Source organism: Symphalangus syndactylus, chromosome 5, assembly GCF_028878055.3.
Source record: "Symphalangus syndactylus isolate Jambi chromosome 5, NHGRI_mSymSyn1-v2.1_pri, whole genome shotgun sequence".
Classification (NCBI taxonomy): domain Eukaryota; kingdom Metazoa; phylum Chordata; class Mammalia; order Primates; family Hylobatidae; genus Symphalangus; species Symphalangus syndactylus.
In genome coordinates this window covers 115,558,108-115,571,075 of record NC_072427.2, presented here as the reverse complement: position 1 = coordinate 115,571,075, position 12,968 = coordinate 115,558,108, and the positions used below count along the sequence as shown (strand labels likewise).

General features: G+C 40.8%; 1 protein-coding gene across 15 annotated transcripts in view; it reads left to right on the top strand.

The window, feature by feature from the left end:
• TCF12 (transcription factor 12) overlaps nt 1-12,968 on the top strand; it is a 382,270-nt gene that overhangs the window by 243,069 nt on the left and 126,233 nt on the right. The gene's annotated exons all lie outside the window — the stretch shown is intronic.

Genomic DNA, 12,968 nt, shown 5'->3' with positions numbered 1-12,968 from the left:
GGTCTAAATTTGCGTGTTGAAGGAAGAGTGAAACTGAACACCATTCTCCAAGTGTGGATTGTGGCTAATCTGCTCTCAGGTTGCTAATAAAGACATACCTGGGGATGATTTTCCGGGGTGGAGCCAAGATGGCCGAATAGGAACAGCTCCGGTCTCCAGCTCCCAGCCCCAGCGACACAGAAGACGGGTGATTTCTGCATTTCTGCTTGAGGTACCGGTTTCATCTCACTAGGGAGTGCCTAACAGTGGGTTCAGGACAGTCGGTGAAGCGCACTGTGCGCGAGCCGAAGCAGGGCGAGGCATTGCCTCACTCGGGAAGCGCAAGGGGTCAGGGAGTTCCCTTTCCTAGTCAAAGAAAGGGAAAACAGACGGCACCTGGAATATCGGGTCAGTCCCGTCCTAATACTGCGCTTTTCCAACGGGCCTGGAAAACGGCACACTAGGAGATTGTGTCCCGCACCTGGCTCGGAGGGTCCTATGCCCACGGAGTCTCGCTGATTGCTAGCACAGCAGTCTGAGATCACGCTGCAAGGCGGCAACGAGGCTGGGGGAGGGGCGCCCGCCATTGCCCAGGCTTGCTTAGGTAAACAAAGCAGCCAGGAAGCTCGAACTGGGTGGAGCCCACCACAGCTCAAGAAGGCCCGCCTGCCTCTGTAGGCTCCACCTCTGGGGGCAGGGCACAGACAACCAAAAACTCAGCGAGAACCTCCACAGCCTTAAATGTCCCTGTCTGACGTGGTTCTCCCAGCACGCAGCTTGTGATCTGAGAACGGACAGACTGCCTCCTAAAGTGGGTCCCTCACCCCTGAGCAGCCTAACTGGGAGGCACCCCCCCAGTGGGACAGACTGACACCTCATTCAACCGGGTACTCCTCTGAGACAAAACTTTCAGAGGAACTATCAGACAGCTGAATTTGTGGTCTCACGAAAATCCGCTGTTCTGCAGCCACCGGTGCTGACACCCAGCCAAGCAGGGTCTGGAGTGGACCTCTAGTAAACTCCAACAGACCTGCAGCTGAGGGTCTTGTCTGGTAGAAGGAAAATTAACAAACAGAAAGGACATCCACACCAAAAACCCATCTGTACATCACCATCATCGAAGACAAAAAGTAGACAAAACCACAAAGATGGGGAAAAAACAGACCAAAAAAACTGGAAACTCTAAAAAACAGAGCACCTCTCCTCCTCCAAAGGAACGCAGTTCCTCACCAGCAACGGAACAAAGCTGGATGGAGGATGACTTTGATGAGTTGAGAGAAGAAGGCTTCAGACGATCAAACTACTCTGAGCTACGAGAGGAAATTCAAAACAATAGCAAAGAAGTTAAAAACTTTGAAAAAAAATTAGAAGAATGGATAACTAGAATAACCAATGGAGAGAAGGGCTTCAAGGAGATGATGGAGCTGAAAGCCAAGTTTCGAGAACTACGCGAAGAATGCAGAAGCCTGAGTAGCAGATGCGATCAACTGGAAGAAAGGGTATCGCTGATAGAAGATGAAATGAATGAAATGAAGAGAGAAGGGAAGTTTAGAGAAAAAAGAATAAAAAGAAATGAACAAAGCCTCCAAGAAATTTGGGACTATGTGAAAAGACCAAACCTACGTCTGATTGGTGTACCTGAAAATGATGGGGAGAATGGAACCAAGTTGGAAAACACTCTGCAAGATATTATCCAGGAGAACTTCCCCAATCTAGCAAGGCAGGCCAGCATTCAGATTCAGGAAATACAGAGAACGCCACAAAGATACTCCTCGAGAAGGGCAACTCCAAGACACATAATTGTCAGATTCACCAAAGTTGAAATGAAGGAAAAAATGTTAAGGGCAGCCAGAGAGAAAGGTCGGGTTACCCACAAAGGGAAGCCCATCAGACTAACAGCTGATCTCTCAGCAGAAACTCTACAAGCCAGAAGAGAGTGGGGGCCGATATTCAACATTCTTAAAGAAAAGAATTTTCAACCCAGAATTTCCTATCCCGCCAAACTAAGCTTCATAAGTGAAGGAGAAATAAAATACTTTACAGACAAGCAAACGCTGAGAGATTTTGTCACCACCAGGCCTGCCCTAAAAGAGCTCCTGAAGGAAGCACTAAACATGGAAAGGAACAACCGGTACCAGCCCCTGCAAAAACATGCCAAATTGTAAAGACCATCGAGGCTAGGAAGAAACTATAGCAACTAACGAGCAAAATAACCAACTAACATCATAATGACAGGATCAGATTCACACATAACAATATTCACGTTAAATGTAAATGGGCTAAATGCTCCAATCAAAAGACACAGACTGGCAAACTGGATAAGGAGTCAGGACCCATCAGTGTGCTGTATTCAGGAAACCCATCTCACGTGCAGAGACACACATAGACTCAAAATAAAGGGATGGAGGAAGATCTATCAAGCAACTGGAAAACAAAAAAAGGCAGGGGTTGCAATCCTAGTCTCTGATAAAATAGACTTTAAACCAACAAAGATCAAAAGAGACAAAGAAGGCCATTACATAATGGTAAAGGGATCAATTCAACAAGAAGAGCTAACTATCCTAAATATATATGCACCCAACACAGGAGCACCCAGATTCATAAAGCAAGTCCTCAGTGACCTACAAAGGGACTTAAACTCCCACACAATAATAATGGGAGATTTTAACACCCCACTGTCAGCATTAGACAGATCAACGAGACAGAAAGTTAACAAGGATATCCAGGAATTGAACTCAGCTCTACATAAAGTGGACCTAATAGACATCTACAGAACTCTCCACCCCAAATCAACAGAATATACATTTTTTTCAGCACCACACCACACCTATTCCAAAATTGACCACATAGTTGGAAGTAAAGCTCTTCTCAGCAAATGTAAAAGAACAGAGATTATAACAAACTGTCTCTCAGACCACAGTGCAATCAAACTAGAACTCAGGATTAAGAAACTCAGTCAAAACCGCTCAACTACATGGAAACTGAACAACCTGCTCCTGAATGACTATTGGGTACATAATGAAATGAAGGCAGAAATAAAGATGTTCTTTGAAACCAACGAGAACAAAGACACAACATACCAGAATCTCTGGGACACGTTCAAAGCAGTGTGTAGAGGGAAATTTATAGCACTAAATGCCCACAAGAGAAAGCAGGAAAGATCCAAAATTGACACCCTAACATCACAATTAAAAGAACTAGAAAAGCAAGAGCAAACACATTCAAAAGCTAGCAGAAGGCTAGAAATAACTAAAATCAGAGCAGAACTGAAGGAAATAGAGACACAAAAAACCCTTCAAAAAATTAATGAATCTAGGAGCTGGTTTTTTGAAAAGATCAACAAAATTGATGGACCGCTAGCAAGACTAATAAAGAAGAAAAGAGAGAAGAATCAAATAGATGCAATAAAAAACGAAAAAGGGGATATCACCACCGATCCCACAGAAATACAATCTACCATCAGAGAATACTACAAACACCTCTATGCAAATAAACTAGAAAATCTGGAAGAAATGGATAAATTCCTCGACAAATACACCCTCCCAAGACTAAACCAGGAAGAAGTTGAATCTCTGAATAGACCAATAACAGGTTCTGAAATTGTGGCAATAATCAATAGCTTACCAACCAAAAAGAGTCCAGGACCTGATGGATTCACAGCTGAATTCTACCAGAGGTACAAGGAGGAACTGGTACCATTCCTTCTGAAACTATTCCAGTCGATAGAAAAAGAGGGAATCCTCCCTAACACATTTTACGAAGCCAGCATCGTCCTGATACCAAAACCTGGCAGAGACATAACCAAAAAAGAGAATTTCAGACCAATATCCTTGATGAACATTGATGCAAAAATCCTCAATAAAATACTGGCAAACCGAATCCAGCAGCACATCAAAAAGCTTATCCACCATGATCAAGTGGGCTTCATCCCTGGGATGCAAGGCTGGTTCAACATACGCAAATCAATAAATGTAATCCAGCATATAAACAGAACCAAAGACAAAAACCACATGATTATCTCAATAGATGCAGAAAAGGCCTTTGACAAAATTCAACAACCCTTCATGCTAAAAACTCTCAATAAATTAGGTATTGATGGGACGTATCTCAAAATAATAAGAGCTATCTACAACAAACCCACAGCCAATATCATACTGAATGGGCAAAAACTGGAAGCATTCCCTCTGAAAACTGGCACAAGACAGGGATGCCCTCTCTCACCGCTACTATTCAACATAGTGCTGGAAGTTCTGGCCAGAGCAATCAGGCAGGAGAAGGAAATAAAGGGTATTCAATTAGGAAAAGAGGAAGTCAAATTGTCCCTGTTTGCAGATGACATGATTGTATATCTAGAAAACCCCATTGTCTCAGCCCAAAATCTCCTTAAGCTGATTAGCAACTTCAGCAAAGTCTCAGGATACAAAATTAATGTACAAAAATCACAAGCATTCTTGTACACCAATAACAGACAAACAGAGAGCCAAATCATGAGTGAAGTCCCATTCACAATTACTTCAAAGAGAATAAAATACCTAGGAATCCAACTTACCAGGGATGTGAAGGACCTCTTCAAGGAGAACTACAAACCACTGCTCAATGAAATAAAAGAGGATACAAACAAATGGAAGAACATTCCATGCTCATGGGTTGGAAGAATCAATATCGTGAAAATGGCCATACTGCCCAAGGTAATTTATAAATTCAATGCCATCCCCATCAAGCTACCAATGACTTTCTTCACAGAATTGGAAAAAACTACTTTAAAGTTCATATGGAACCAAAAAAGAGCCCGCATCTCCAAGTCAATCCTAAGCCAAAAGAACAAAGCTGGAGGCATCACGCTACCTGACTTTAAATTATACTACAAGGCTACAGTAACCAAAACAGCATGGTACTGGTACCACAACAGAGACATAGATCAATGGAACAGAACAGAGCCCTCAGAAATGATGCCGCATAGCTACAACTATCTGATCTTTGACAAACCTGACAAAAACAAGAAATGGGGAAAGGATTCCCTATTTAATAAATGGTGCTGGGAAAACTGGCTAGCCATATGTAGAAAGCTGCAACTGGATCCCTTCCTTACACCTTATACAAAAATTAATTCAAGATGGATTAAAGACTTATATGTTAGACCTAAAACCATTAAAATCCTACAAGAAAACCTAGGCAATACCATTCAGGACATAGGCGTGGGCAAGGACTTCATGTCTAAAACACCAAAAGCAATGGCAACAAAAGCCAAAATCGACAAATGGGATCTCATTAAACTAAAGAGCTTCTGCACAGCAAAAGAAACTATCATCAGAGTGAACAGGCAACCTACACAATGGGAGAAAATTTTTGCAACCTACTCATCTGACAAAGGGCTAATATCCAGAATCTACAATGAACTCAAACAAATTTACAAGAAAAAAACAAACAACCCCATCAAAAAGTGGGCAGAGGACATGAACAGACACTTCTCAAAAGAAGACATTTATGCAGCCAAAAAACACATGAAGAAATGCTCCTCATCACTGGCCATCAGAGAAATGCAAATCAAAACCACAGTGAGATACCATCTCACACCAGTTAGAATGGCCATCATTAAAAAATCAGGAAACAACAGGTGCTGGAGAGGATGTGGAGAAATAGGAACACTTTTACACTGTTGGTGGGACTGTAAACTAGTTCAACCATTGTGGAAGTCAGTGTGGCGATTCCTCAGGGATCTCGAACTAGAAATACCATTTGACCCAGCCATCCCATTACTGGGTATATACCCAAAGGACTATAAATCATGCTGCTATAAAGACACATGCACACGTATGTTTATTGCGGCACTATTCACAATAGCAAAGAGTTGGAACCAACCCAAATGTCCAACAACGATAGACTGGATTAAGAAAATGTGGCACATATACACCATGGAATACTATGCAGCCATAAAAAATGATGAGTTCGTGTCCTTTGTAGGGACATGGATGAAACTGGAAAACATCATTCTCAGTAAACTATCGCAAGGACAAAAAACCAAACACCGCATGTTCTCACTTATAGGTGGGAATTGAACAATGAGAACTCATGGACACAGGAAGGGGAACATCACACTCCGGGGACTGTTGTGGGGTGGGGGGAGGGGGGAGGGACAGCATTAGGAGATACACCTAATGCTAAATGACGAATTAATGGGTGCAGGAAATCAACATGGCACATGGATACATATGTAACAAACCTGCACATTGTGCACATGTACCCTAAAACCCTAAAGTATAATAAAAAAAAAAAAAAAAAAAAAAAAAAAAAAAGACATACCTGGGACTGAGTAATTTTTAAAGGAAAGAGGTTTAATTGACTCACAGTTCAGCATGGCTGGAGAGGCCTCAGGAAACTTACAATCATGGTGGAAGGAGAAGCAAACACATCCTTCTTCACGTGGTGGCAGCATGGAAAAGTGCAGAGCAAAGGGGGAAAATTCCCTTATAAAACCATCAGATCTCGTGAGAACTCACCGTCATAAGGACAGCATGGAGGTAACCACACCCATGGTTCGATTACCTTCCACCCGGTCCCTCCCATGACATGTGAGGATTATGGAAACTACAGTTGTAGATGAGATTTGGGTGGGCACACAAACCATATCAGGCACCTTCTAACCTTTGTGGTATTTTTAGTAAATATATATTATCAAATACTAGATTTCAGTCACTAAAAAGAGCTAAATGTCTAACAAATGTAGCAGTACTTCTAAAACTTGGTCATCCAGTAGGCTATAAGCTTTTGCATTGTTTGGTACCTATTGAGGGTAGAGCTTGTGGGGTTTTTTTTTGTTTGTGTTTTGTTTTTTTGTTTTTTGAGGCAGGGTCTCACTCTGTCTCCTAGGCTGGAATGCAGTGGCATGATCATAGTTCACTGCAGCCTCAAACTCCCAGGTTCAAGCAGTCCTCCCACCTCGGTCTCCTGTGACTACAGGTATGCACCATCATGCCCAGCTAAGTTTTTTTTATTTTTTATAAAGGTCAGGTCTCACTATGTTGCCCAGGCTGGTCTTGAACTCCTGAGCTCTAGCAGTCCTCCCACCTCAGCCTCCCTAAGTGCTGGGATTACAGGCATGAGCCACGGCACCCGGCCAGAAGCTTGTGTCTTCCTCATCTCCTAACCTCTTCATCTGTCAGTGACTAGCCCATAAATGTTTGATGGAATGTATGGATCTTAGATTCTTCTGTCTAGTCAATGTTTGGATATTTGTAATTGAGATGGGGAGAATTGGGAATGTAGAACTGTGCCTATCCACTCCCACCTTCAATTTGACTGCCGATTGTATCTTATGTCAAAAGAATAGCATTAGTTTGTATTTCTGTAAGCATTGAAAGGTTATAACTTAAGTATATTAGTGGTAGAGAGCAAGATAACTGTTTTTTTAAGTCTGAGAATATTTGTTAGGGTAACTAAGTTTATGTGTCTCGAGAAAATAATTTCTTGAACTTCAGTCATTTGCTGTTTCTTGAATAAATGTTTTAAATACTGTATAAATTAGTCAAAATTACCATTTCTTGAGCAATTTTTAGGTTAGGTCAGAAAATGCTGAATCTGGTTAATGTAAACCATATAAGTTTAGCTACTTAAAATACCTTTGCACACAAGTTATGTGTCTGATGGTTTAATATACATATAAATGTATTATTATTGTATATTTTCCAATAATATGTTGCTATTCTACTAGAGTTGGGTTTCTTAACCTGGAGTCCAGAGAATCCCAGGGCAGAAGGAAAATCAGTGAACTTGAATGGGAAAAAATTGTCATCTTTATTTTTACCAATCTCTAAGTGAAATTTAGCATGGCCTTCCATTTTGAATAAGGATAGCAAAATAGTCCAGACAGTACCTACAGTTTTTGTCACAGTAGAACAATAGATATTTTCATATCATAATTGTTGCAGATATCTTTTTTTTTTTTTTTTTTTTTTTTTTTTTGAGACGGAGTCTTGCTCTGTCTCCCAGGCGGGAGTGCAATGGCGCGATCTCGGCTCACTGCAAGCTCCGCCTCCCGGGTTCATGCCATTCTCCTGCCTCAGCCTCCCAAGTAGCTGGGACTACAGGCGCCCGCCAACACGTCCGGCTAATTTTTTGTATTTTTAGTAGAGATGGGGTTTCACTGTGTTAGCCAGGATGGTCTCGATCTCCTGACCTCGTGATCCGCCCGCCTCGGCCTCCCAAAGTGCTGGGATTACAGGCTTGAGCCACCGCGCCCGGCCACAATTGTTGCAGATATCTTAAACTGTTATTTATGCTTTCAAATTATTAATAGTCCTGCTGCTAAATCTTTTTGTTAATAAATTACAGGAAATGTGAGATTTTTAAAAGAACATTTTGATGATTACATGTCATTGTACATTAAAATACTTACATTTTGTTTTGTACATTTATAATCATGATTCTCAGAAGTCCGCCCAAGAGGCCCATGCACATGTGCACACACCCATACCTATACACACCCACACCCCTGCAACACAAAGGTCTAGTAAAAATCCTGTATTAGACTATCCAAGAGAATTCTTTGTAATAATTTTTTCATAGGTGCTTCAAGGAAAATTAGATATATGTTACATTACCAGTAGTTCTTAAACTGTTTTCAGCTGAAGTTGACTGGTTAAAATTGTCTATACTTCATTTGTGTATATTTATGTTAAAAAAAAAAAGTTGGTAGAAACCCTTAATACAGTAGCCAGAGATTTTTGTCAGATGCCTGAGATTAAACAAAGATAATGTATATGATTAATTTTAATTCATGAAAATAGTTCTTGTGAAAAGTAATTTTGAAAGAATTAAAAATGAATGCCTCCTAAGTCTTACACTGAGTATGCATTATTTTATTTCAAGGATACTCAAACTTATAAGTCCTTAAGAAAATAACTAGTTTCTAATAAATGAAAGGTGAAATAAAAATATATTTACATTTCAAAATCTTATTTGAGTATCATTTTGAAAATAAGCTATCAACTTTCATTTCAGAAGAAACTTTTACTTTGTAACATCTTCAGCTTATGTTAAATTAGTTTTCATTCTCTCTGAATGCAATGTCCTTTATGAAAGGATAAGGAATTTTAGGAATTTTAATAAGCACAGGAAAGTAAGTTTAAAACTTTAGGTTTTTTAAAATGATCTATCATATGGGTAGCCTCGACACAGATAACTAAGATTGTATTTAAAAGCTGTACATTATTAAAAACAGAGCTAATATTCACCTTTAACCTTGTTCCTTTTTCCACTTCAACTTTTTTTTTTAAGAGTTCTTACTAGGACATTTGAGTCAAAATACAACACAGTGTTAACTTGTGATTGAGTGTGGTGGCTCACGCCTGTAATCCCAGCACTTTGGGAGGCTGAGGTGGGCAGATCACGAGGTCAGGAGTTCGAGACCAGCCTGGCCAACATAGTGAAACCCCATCTCGACTGATAATACAAAAATTTGCTGGGTGTGGTGGCACACGCCTGTAGCCCCAGCTACTTGGGAGGCTGAGGCAGGAGAATCACTCGAACCCAGGAGGTGGAGGTTGCAGTGAGCTGAGACCATGCCATTGCACTCAAGCCTGGGTGACAGAGTGAGACTCCGTCTCAAAAAAATAATAATAAATAAAACATGTAGTTCACTAATTAAAAAAAACTCTACACGTGAATAGGATGTTCAAAATTGTTTATTGATATGATACGTAATTATTTTTAAAAGCCTTAGAAATAGATAGACTAGTATCATTTTCATTAAAGTTACATGTCATGCTGACTAATTGACATAGAAGTTTTACAACTCTAAATCTGACATCTATTAACCCTTTAGATATGCAAAATAATCCTTGTAATAATAATGCTAGGCCACCATGGTAGCTCATACCGTAACAACATTTTGGAAGGCCGAGGTAGGAGGCTCGCTTGAGCCCAGGAGTTTGAGACCAGCCTAGGCCATACTGTGAGACCCTGTCTCTACTAAAAATGAAATTTTAAAAAATTAGGCGTGTTGGCAAACGCCTATAGTCCCAGCTGCTTGGGAGGCTGAGGTGGGAGGATTGCTTGAGCCCAGGAGTTGGAGGCTGCAGTGAGCTATAATTATGTAACTGTGCTCTAGCCTGTGCGACAGAGCGAGACCTTGTCTCAAAATAAATGAATTAATTAATTCAATAAAACCAGTTACTACAAAAATAAAACCATTGAAGGATTGTACACTTGCAATTCTGACATACACAGCCTTCCCTGCATCTAATCAAAGTGGATCAGAAATCCTCTTGTAACAAGAAGATGGCAGAGACTGAAGGGAAATGCCAACTTAGAATGACTGGTATAGAAGGAATTATTGAAACTCAGGGAGGGTAATTGTGTTCTTCTTTGGCAGGTCCGGTTTCTAAATAGATAGAGAATTTCAGAGAACAACTTCATTCTGTGCTTTGCAAAAAAACAGAAGATTATGGGGAGGGGTCTGGTGGAGAGGGCATGACTTAGAGAGACCTTGAGGCTGCTGCTTCAATCCAGCATATCAAAGCACCATGTTTGGGGGCCTTAGTTACTGAGCCTCAAAAATACCACATTTGCAGTTGATCATTCTCAGTAAACTATCGCAAGGACAAAAAACCAAACACCGCATGTTCTCACTCATAGGTGGGAATTGAACAATGAGAACTCATGGACACAGGAAGGGGAACATCACGCTCCGGGGACTGTTGTGGGGTAGGGGGAGGGGGGAGGGACAGCATTAGGAGATACACCTAATGCTAAATGACGAGTTAATGGGTGCAGGAAATCAACATGGCACATGGATACATATGTAACAAACCTGCACATTGTGCACTTGTACCCTAAAGCCCTAAAGTATAATAAAAAAAAAAAAAAAAGAAAAAAAAAATACCACATTTGCAAATTCACAGTATATTGAATACAAATGAGTGAGTACCCTACTGTTAATTGTTAACGCTGTGAGACTTAACATCCATTCTCCCTTAAGAACTGGCCCATACTGTTACTGATACTTGGCCATGAAAGTTTTGAACTGTGGGTATATTAGTCCGTTCTCACGCTACTAATAAAGACATAACTCAAGACTGTAATTTATAAAGGAAAGAGGTTTAATTGACTCACAGTTCAACATGGCTGGGGAGACCTCAGGAAACTTACAATCATGGGAGAAGGGGAAGCAAAAATGTCCGCCTTCACATGGCAGCAGCAAGGAGAAGTGCCGAGCAAAAGGGGAAAAACCCCTTATAAAACCATCAGATCTTATGAGAACTCACTATCACAAGAACAGCAGCATGGGGGTAACTGCCTCCATGATTCAGTTACCTCCCACCAGGTCCCTCCCACTACACATCGGGATTATGGGATCTACAATTCAAGGTGAGATTTGGGTGAGGACACAGCCAAACCGTATCAGTGGGTATAGTCACAATAAGAATTTTTCTTTCTTTTTTTTTTTTTTTTTTTTTTTTTGAGACGAGTCTCACCCTGTCACCCAGGCTGGAGTACAATGGCATGATCTTGGCTGACCACAACCTCAGCCTCCTGGGTTCAAATGATTCTCTTGCCTCAGCTTCTCGAGTAGCTGGGATTACAGGCACGTGCCACCACACTTGGCTAATTTTTGTATTTTTAGTAGAGATGGGGTTTCACTATTTTGGCCAGGCTGGTCGTGAACTCCTGACCTCAGGTTATCCGCCCGCTTTGGCCTCCCAAAGTGCTGGGATTGCAGGCATAAGTCACTCCCCCCACCACAACAGGAATTCTTACATGTTGCTGGGAAGAATATAAATGGGTGTGGTGACTTCTGAAAATAGTAAGGCAATCAATGCCTATAAAGCTGAAAGTTTGCATCCTTTAATCTACCAGTTTCCCTTCTTTGTGTCTATCCTGAAGGAACGGACATGTGTGTGTGTGTGTGTGTGTGTGTGTGTACAAGATGTGCAAGGATATTTGTTTCAATATTGCTCATGACAAAAAAATATAAACACTATCAGTAGGGGAATATATAAACTGGTTTTATTTGTATAATGGAACATTGTATAGCAGTAAAGATGCTCAAACTAGGGATCTATTATCAACAACATAGCTCAAAAACATAGTATATGGAAATACAGATTTCAAGATAAATATCATGTAATTCCATCTGTTTAAATATATTAAATGCAAACAGTAATGTATATTGTTCGAGAACATGAATATATATTTAAGAGTACAAAACATACATGGTAATCATGCACATCATTATTATGATAATGGTTATACAGAGGTGTGGTTTGAGCTATGTCTATACCGTATTAATTTTTTTTTTGAGGCAGAGTCTTGTTCTGTCACCCAGGCTAGAGTGCAGTGGTGTGATCTCGGCTCACTGCAACCTCCGCCTCCTGGCTTCCAGTGATTCTCCTGCCTCAGCCTCCTGAGTAGCTGGGACTACAGGCGCGTACCACCATGCCTGGCTAATATTTTGTATTTTTAGTAGAGACAGGGTTTTACTTTGTTAGCCAGGATGGTCTTGATCTCCTGACCTCCTGATCCGCCTGCCTTCGCCTCCCAAAGTGCTGGGATTGCAGGCGTGAGCCACCGCGCCCGGCCCAATACTGTATTAATTTTTGAGAGAGAAAGAAGAAGGTTCAGTCTGAAGCAAACATGGGAAAACATTCTAACTAGTAGATACATGTATCATATTGTTGGCTATATAAATGTCTTTTTCATTCTTTTAAATGTGTTTTAAAATACTATACATTGAAAATAAAATATTTACATGCTACTTTATTTAGCTCAAGTGATCCTCCCACCTCAGCCTCCTGAGTAGCTGGGAATACAGGCATATATCACCATGCTAATTTTTTATTTTTTGTAGAGACAGGCTTCACTATTGCCCATGCTAGTCTTGAGCTACTGGACTAAAGCAGTCCTCCCACCTCAGCCTCCCAAAGTGCTGACATTACTACAGACATGAGTCACTACATCCTGCCCAGAATTTGACTCAGACTGACTGAAATGAT